The sequence below is a fragment of the Chenopodium quinoa genome, unplaced genomic scaffold (assembly GCF_001683475.1).
Source record: "Chenopodium quinoa cultivar QQ74 unplaced genomic scaffold, ASM168347v1, whole genome shotgun sequence".
Lineage (NCBI taxonomy): Eukaryota > Viridiplantae > Streptophyta > Magnoliopsida > Caryophyllales > Amaranthaceae > Chenopodium > Chenopodium quinoa.
Genome location: NW_018744290.1, coordinates 196,173 through 204,583, shown reverse-complemented (window position 1 = coordinate 204,583; position 8,411 = coordinate 196,173). Strand labels below are relative to the sequence as shown.

Sequence of the window (8,411 nt, the reverse complement as noted above, 5' to 3'; positions counted from 1 at the left end):
AAATACTACATTATTTGGCAAATGAATCACAAGAATTTAACCCGAGACGCACCTGAAATTACTAGAAAAGCACCAAGGAAATTTGGCTAAGTTAAAGCAATCTGTGTAATGATATTTTGTGGATCATTGACTTCATTGTAAAGTCAAGGTTGCAAAACAAGTAATTCGATAACTCAATCCTGCATCTTACAAACAAACCCTTACTTTCTACACTGCAATTACATTACACTGTACAATTTTTTCGTATACTAAACCTTGATTCCTCCTAGCTAATATCATCTACCAGTTGACCTAGTTCAAAATATAATTCAACAAAACTAGGCATGGCTAATGACTCAAATTACCTCGGAACCAAAATAAATAATTAATCTAGAGTAAAATTGGAATGTGGTATATAAATCAATTTTCACTTTCTTCTTCATCACTCTCCGTCGGAATCTTAGCAGGGTGGAATGCACTTAGACTGCAAAAGGAGTATTGCAAAGTAATGATTAGGGTCTAAAGGATCATAACACAAACAGCCAAAATGAGGAGTATTAAAATGTTGTATAACGAGCGTAAGGTATACCTGCAATTCATAGGAACCCTCCAGGTATATGCTTGCGAGCGCTTCAAACTCAGGGGCAAGGACATAAATAGTTTCCAGTCTTGAAGCATAATCTTAAGATCATGTAGCTTGCTATTGATACCATAACAACAATTGGCATGCATTGTACATACTTCATTCAAATCTTTGCTAGGTTCACACAGTCCACCAAAGTAAGCAGTATCTAAGAATCTCACAGTTAGCCCCATTTCTGAGATGTATGGATCATGTTTGATAAAATTTAGTACATCCTGATCATGGTAGCCAGGATAGTTTTCTTGTGATGCGTACCAAAACTTGTAAAACTCAATGGACCGGTTGTTTGATTTAACATAATTAAAACCGCCATTAGGCCTATTATGCATGGTAGATGAATTGCCTGAGAAATGGTCACATGCTATTTGAAAATCAGCTTCAGAAAAGAATCGTGGAAATGGATCTCTGAACCACATGACATCAGCATCCTAAAGAATAAGTTAGAATTACTTATTGCACTTTGAAAAGAAAAAAAACAAGTACGAGTATAAACAGGAAGTCAAGAAAGATAACTAAAGCCAAAGAACTTCCTAAAATAGTGACTACCAGTAAAAGTGCACACACGAGCAACTAGAGTAGAAAAGAAAAGAGGCATTATCCAGTAAGTGATATCAGCAAAAAGGCTTCCAAAATCTTCAGGCCTCATATCTCTATCAAAATTAGTGGGGAGTTTGCTGCAGGTTAAGATGAACACAAGTACCCCTGACCCTAGCAAAATTAGTAGGGAGTTTGTTGCCCCCCTGATAGTTTGGATTTGATAATCATATCTCCTTGCAGGTGCATTTTTGAAGTCTTGCTCTCAAGTGGTTAAAGCACTGAATGAGATGAACTAGCAAAGTTGAAGAAAAGGTGATGTTAAACCAATGATAGAGATGATTTCTGGAGAAAGTGGAGGACTTCCAGAAGTGTACAGATGCATACACAACAAAAACTTATGATGCCATCTTCGACAGGTGCATAAACAGAGTAATAACAGGTAGTTGAAAATTGTCGATGGAGTAAAAAAGACTGTTAAAATCATGAAGGTGTCTTCATACGATATGACAAGCATTTTCGAGGCAACCTTCAAAACAAAGTCGAAATTGAGGTTGGATAATTAAAAGGAGCTCATCATTTAGGGCGAGCCCTGTGTGAGAATGGGAATCCATTAGTAGGCTTTTTGCCTTGCAGATTTGAAAATCTTAATTTCTTTGAGGTAACTTGACTTCACCTGGTGAAATTACAGTGCTGAAAAAGTTTTCAAAGTTCAATCTTTTAAAAAATAAATGGTTTTCAGCATTGAATTAATTCTGTAGTACTCCATATCATACAAAATACATATAAACTTTTTTAGAAATTATTGCAGCATCAAGCATCCTAAAAAGACATGTTGGGCAACCTCAAAAGTAAAATCAAATGCTCATTCTTAGTGATGATTTTATTTAATTTTAAAAAGGGTGTGGCTCACCAAGCTATAAAAGAGATGATACAAGCAAAATGTAAGTCTTAGAAGGTCAGTCTTAAATTATATAGCAACTTGAATAAATCGTTATGACTAAGGCAGATGCAAAAGAGGAAATGAAATAGGAAATCTGTTCATGCATCTACAAAAACTTGACTGCAAAGATAAATGAAGCAATAACAGCTTACACAGATGTTTAGACAAGTAAAGCAGAGAGGAGAAGCTTACAGTGAATACAAAATTGTATCCCATTTCAAGTACACTTCGCAGGAAATCGATCCTTCTCCACATCATTTTCAGGTAATCGGGTGTCATAAAGTACGCCTCTTTAGAAAAATCAATCCCTTCAGTCAAAAGAGCATAGCAATGAAGATGTAAACTTAAGCACCGTCGATATGCTTTGTCATCCAATGCAACAACTACTACATGGTCCAAAAGTCTCCGGGTATGATGTCCAATCCTAAAGCTTTCAAGGAAGAGATCGAAAATGGAATTAGGCGTTGCCCAGACATCATTCAGCGTAGTTATAATAATAGTTTTATCTTCGGTAGCAGCATCATTCAGGACTTTTTCAAGCCTGTACTCCTCACTAACCTATAATTTTCAATACATTATACATTGCATATAACAATCATTAAACAAAATATAAATTTTGCGACAAAGATTGAAATCTGAATTCAGGTCTCACACAATAAATGAACTCATAATACCAATAAAAAACAATCATCAGTTCGAATTATAATAGACATCAAATTTAATAACAATAAAATGACTAAAAGTTACTAATTAAAGAGATTCCTTACTAAAACGCTTCCAATTTCACTTCAATTGCATAACAAAAGCAAATCCAGAATTTAGATCACACATAAAATACAAAATCCAAGAACTCGTTCAACTGCATTTAAACCAAACAGCTTAAGTACTACAGAAGCCCAAATTCAGTTCAATTTCCACTCAAATTCAAGTTTACCTAATAATTAAAAAATCTAAACGAAGACAATTGAAATGATTTAAATCAACAACACCTTCAATTAAATTAATATAAAAATCCAGATCAAAACAAAATAAAAAAAAATATCCAAATTAAGTAATAATTCCAACTAAAAAAAAAAAACTAAAACATTATTAGCAACATAAATCAATAACCTCAGAAGAAAAACCGTCAGGAACAGGATAAAATCCGACAGAATTAGCAGCGGAAGAAGCGACGGAAGTGTCGGCGAAGAAACGAACGGAATTATAAACGAACAAAATAGCGGCGAAGAAGACAAAGGCGGCGATAGATCGACGGAGAAACAGAGTTTTTTTCCGACGGCATGCCGACGGCGTCGGAAGAGAAAACGGAGAAAGCGTTACCGGCGGAAGGAAAGAGAGAGCGGAGCATTTCGCCGGAGTAGGAGAGATAAAATCGCCGGCGCCGGAAAGTGGAGGGGAGAAGGTCGGAGTGTTTGGGAGGAGAGAGAAAGGGTGACATCAGTGAAGAAGGTGATGGCTATGGAAGATGAGGAGAGAGAGTGAGTGATGTTCATTGTTGGAACGAAGAAAGAGGAGAGAGAAATTTTGTGTTAATGATGGTTGATGAGGTTGGAATAATTTCATTGATTTTTTAACTGTTTAGTTTGACGACAACATTTGTGTTCATTTTTGCAATTTTAACTTGATTATTAATTAAGTTTGGGGATTTAATCAAGTACTTTTGTTAATTCTGTTTAATTGTATTGTTTTGACTCTTTGAAGAGAGTGTTTATGAGATATTTGGGATTTCGGATGTAAGATTAAAGTTTGTAAGAGTAGTTTTCGTGGCACTCGAGATAAAAAAATGAAGGAGAAGATTATGATTGACGATCAATGAAGATGAAATCTTGATTCACAAATCAAATTTTATTGGATAAACTTCAATGTTAATTCTCATCAGATCACTTTGATGTTGTTATTGTTAAGAATTTGACAATAAACCCTCTTGTAAGAATAAATGTTAGGAAATTTTTGTAATACATGTTTTGTTGGAATTAAAAAAATTAGTTAATTTTCAATTATACTAATTTAGGGGTTGAATGTTTTATGAAGTCTTAGATATGGATGATCTAAAAATACAAAACACATATTTTGGCATAGCTATGAAATTAGCTAGATTATATATTTATATATGATTGAATCAAATCCAAATTCATGAGTATGATCTTGAATGAATCATCATTGATATCTTAGCATCTTAGTATAAGTTATAGATTTGCACAATTTGTGATATAATTTGTTTAGAAAATAAAAGTTTATGTTGTATCATAATATTGTGTCATTGTGTGGCTTTCTATATAAAAACTTAACAAGTTACATAACAATTTAACCTAATTGAAATATTTTTCAATCTAAACTTAGTGTAATGTATTTGCTATTTTTTTTCCCCCTCACAATGTGATGATAAGCAGAGGACAAGTAGTGGGTGAATTTATATAAATAAAAATTTTTGTTATAAATTATTAAGGGGAGTATCAAAAAAAGGTTGAGAATATTATTGTACAACATAGATACTTAAGCTACTAAATGATGCCATAAATTATTAAGGGGAGTATCAAAGGAAGAGACATGTCATGTGGTCAATAAAATTCAATGCCTACCATTTAAAAATTAGATTAAGTACATACAATTTTTTTCTGAAACCAAGTACATACAATTTCATTGACAAGAATTAATGTAATCAGATTAAGAATTCAAAAATTTGATTATCTTTATAAAGGGTAGTAAACACCTAAATGACCTAAACGGTTTAACGAAGTCTTCATTTATAAGGCCCAATAGGCTTTTAGATGGTTTTGCTTAGTTAATTTTTTACGTTATATTTTCTCTCAGTTAATTTATAAGGCCCAATAGGCCCAGAAGATGTGGGCCTTAGGACAAGGCTACCGACTACTGCCTTCACGTATCTGATGCTGGGCCTGCTCATTTTTCCCATCTTGGTAGTAAATCACGGAGTACAATATTGTCCTTAAAAACATGGTTAAGGGTGAGCTTTTTTTAGGTGATACAATTGCTACTCCCTTCGTTTTTAAATATTTGCTCCACTTTTCATTTTCAGCCGTTTTTAAATACTTGCTCCATTTTCTTATTTGGAAAGCTTTTACAAATATTTAATTTATTTCTCTCAATTATTGGACCCAACATAAATCATATTTTATTAATTTCATATTCTCCCTCCTCCAATTCTCTCAACTACTTTTGCTTTTTACAATTTTTTATTCTTTCACTTATCCCACTACCTTCATATTTTATTACTTTTTCCAATTTCTCCTAAAACTCCGCGCATGGAGAAATGCTGCAAGTATTTAAAAATGGAGGGAGTATAAATCTCTCGCCTATCCTCTCCTCCTCTCTCCTAGGGTTTCTCCAAAATCTTCTCCAAAATCTTGGCCGTGTAGGCCGAAAATAGTCTAATTTCCGAAGAAATTACACTATTTTCGGCCTTTTCCCTTAATTTTCTTTAGTTTTGCGATTTAGGTTTCAATAAATCTACACGAGTAGTGTAGATATTCGTCCGTCTCGCTATGGTGGAGTGTCTCCCTATGGTGGAGTCTTTAGTTTTTGTTAATTTAGCTGTTTGTTTATGTTTAGGGTTTGTTTGTGTGTTAGGGTTTACCTAAAAGGTAATCATCATTTGCCCTATTGTTAGTTCGTTGGTAAAGATTTACTCGGGATCGCATTGGTTGTCAAGTTTTCAAATGCGTTCAAGCGAATCAGATGAAAATCATCCTTACGGCTACAAGAAATCGTTAGATCGTCTCTCCGAAAAGGTTGTATATTCCAGCGATGTGTGCGAGAGATGTGTACCATAGTGCAAGATATTTTCAACGATCGTAGATTTGATGAAGGAACTCCTAATTTGATTCAATTTTATGTATTTGTTAATGTAGATTCTATTTGTAGATGCCGTATGGATTTTTATTAATGAATTGATTTGTTTCAAAAAAAAAAAAAAAAAAGTGAGAGGTGTGTGAAATTGTGAACAGTGCAAAAAGTCAAAATGATGCAAATGATCGAAGTAGAGCAAGTATTAACCAAGGACGGGGAATATCTAGTACTGGTGATAATTTTTGGAACAAAATCCAAAATTTTGGAGCAAGAAATGGTCAAACGTTTTAAGTTTCAATAGCGAGACCTGCTCAAACTATGTTTTACGAAGTATATAAAAAATGGGTATCTAATTTTAAAACTAATCCCGTTGAATATGTAGTGGATAATGGGGTCAAAAAATTGAAAATCATCCGAGCTGAAACTTTCATAAATGGGCCTAAAATCTTGAGTACGAAATAGATCCCAGCGATATTGATTCCGAATATAGACGCGACAATTCTTTACCAATTCTAGCTAGGACAGGCACCCAATATATCTCCACCCTAAGTAACAATCCTAAAAATACTGCAGTAGAATTATTCATTGTATCATCTAAACAACTTTAGCTTGGTCAAAGATATCAAATTCCAAAGTATGTATTTCACATAAAGCTTTTAGTTAAGAAAAGTTGGAAAGAAGAAAGCATCACAACTTTAGAAGTTCCAACGACTTTATGGTTTGTAAGAAAACATGAGTTTGATCATTAAGTCATCAAGCTATTCCACTTTTAGTGTGAGTAAATCTTTTGGAAGGGAATCTAATTGGGCTGTTGGTTAAAAGTTGTACAAACAACTCAAAACTGATTGGCCTGATATGTTATGTTATGTTATGTGTCACAAAACATCATCGGTCCCATGTGGATGTATAGCATCATAATCAATAATAATAGATTCATAGCAGTAGCTTTAGTACTTATGATCCAGTCATGACTAGTCATCTTGAATTCATGACTAGTCATCATGAACAAATTATTAACTCATCATCTTTAAGTCTTGTTTCATCATCGATTTTAAACATGATATAACACTCTAACTCAACAGCCTACTACTGCTAGGGATGACTGTAGTCAACCTGTTAAGCTGTGATTAATCACTTCTGTCCAAAACCCGATCTAAACCAAACTTGAACCAAACTTATTGTCTAGACTTTATACACCTATTGAAAGACATGTTGTTTCGGCAAAAAATGAGCTAACCGGGCCTTGGAGGGGTATCTGAGAACCTCGAATTTGGGCCTTGAATGGACCTGCAAAATGAACCCCGAGCCCCGGGGGTTGAACCCGGGGCGGAGCCTCCGACGCCCAAGTTAGTTGCCAAACAATGCATATTTTGAGAGGAGTTTAGAGGAGAGAGTGGAGGAGTATGGTCATCTTAGATGATAAGAGTGACCCCCCTTTCCCTTATGCCCTTTGAGGGGTATTTATATGAGTACATAAGTGGGTTTATGAGCCCTAAAATTACATGTGTGGGCCGTTGAAGGCCATATTGATGTATTTGACTTATTTGGGGCCTTTTATACCTTTTTTATGCCCTTTGGGCTTATATGGGTAGAGTTACCCAAGACTAAAATGGGTATGACCATTTTAGTACCCAAACACATGTTATGGTTCCAAACCAACAATTGTATGACCCAAGAAGACACCTCACACAGTCACTTCCGATTTTGGATAAAAAATTCAAAAATCTGCCCGTAAGCGTGTATTATAGCTTTCAGTTTTGAATAATTTTTGACTATTTTGGACTCAAAAGGAAATAGGTCAGGGTGTTTCCCACGAATTTCACAACACCCCAATAGCCTATTTAGGTGGTTACAACCGTCTGTTTTACCCTCAACCAATTTAGTCGTTTACAGCTAACATCTCCTCAATAAACTCAAGGCCACCACGAGACTATATATGACTGACTAATGGTAGTATATGGTTCCAAATAATACTATATAACCCCGGAATACATCCCTTATAATTTTGTGTGTTTTAGACATGGGATCATGAAATCTCCGAAATTGGTCCCATTTTTGTATATAACTTTAAATTTTTACAAGTTTTTTACCTTTTCAAATCCGAAAAGAAAAAAGGTCGGAGTGGTTTCCATGCATGAACCCATGAACTCCGAGAGGCCATTTAGGTTGTTAGAACCAACCACGTTGCCTTTAAACTATCAATTTAGTTGTTTACAGCTTAAGCGTGCCTCAACTCCCTCCATTATATTAACTCAAGGTCGCCAGGAGTCTGTATGTGACCGATTACTTGTTGTGTATGGTTCCAAACAATATTACATGACCCCAGATTGCATCCCCTACCATTTCGAGAGTTTTCAATAGGATCCCCAAATCTTCAAAATTGGTCCAAAAGCATGAAATATAACCTTTAGTTTCGCACAAACTTTAACTTTTCTAGACTTGAAAAGGAAACAAGTAGGGGCACTTTTTATGGACCCCATGACATCCCGGGAGCCTGTTTGGATG

At 34.9% G+C, this 8,411-nt stretch overlaps 1 pseudogene; it reads right to left on the bottom strand.

Annotated features, from left to right (window-relative positions):
• Positions 1–81: 81 nt before the first annotated feature.
• On the bottom strand, positions 82–3,682 carry LOC110695053 (annotated as a pseudogene).
• Positions 3,683–8,411: the final 4,729 nt, after the last annotated feature.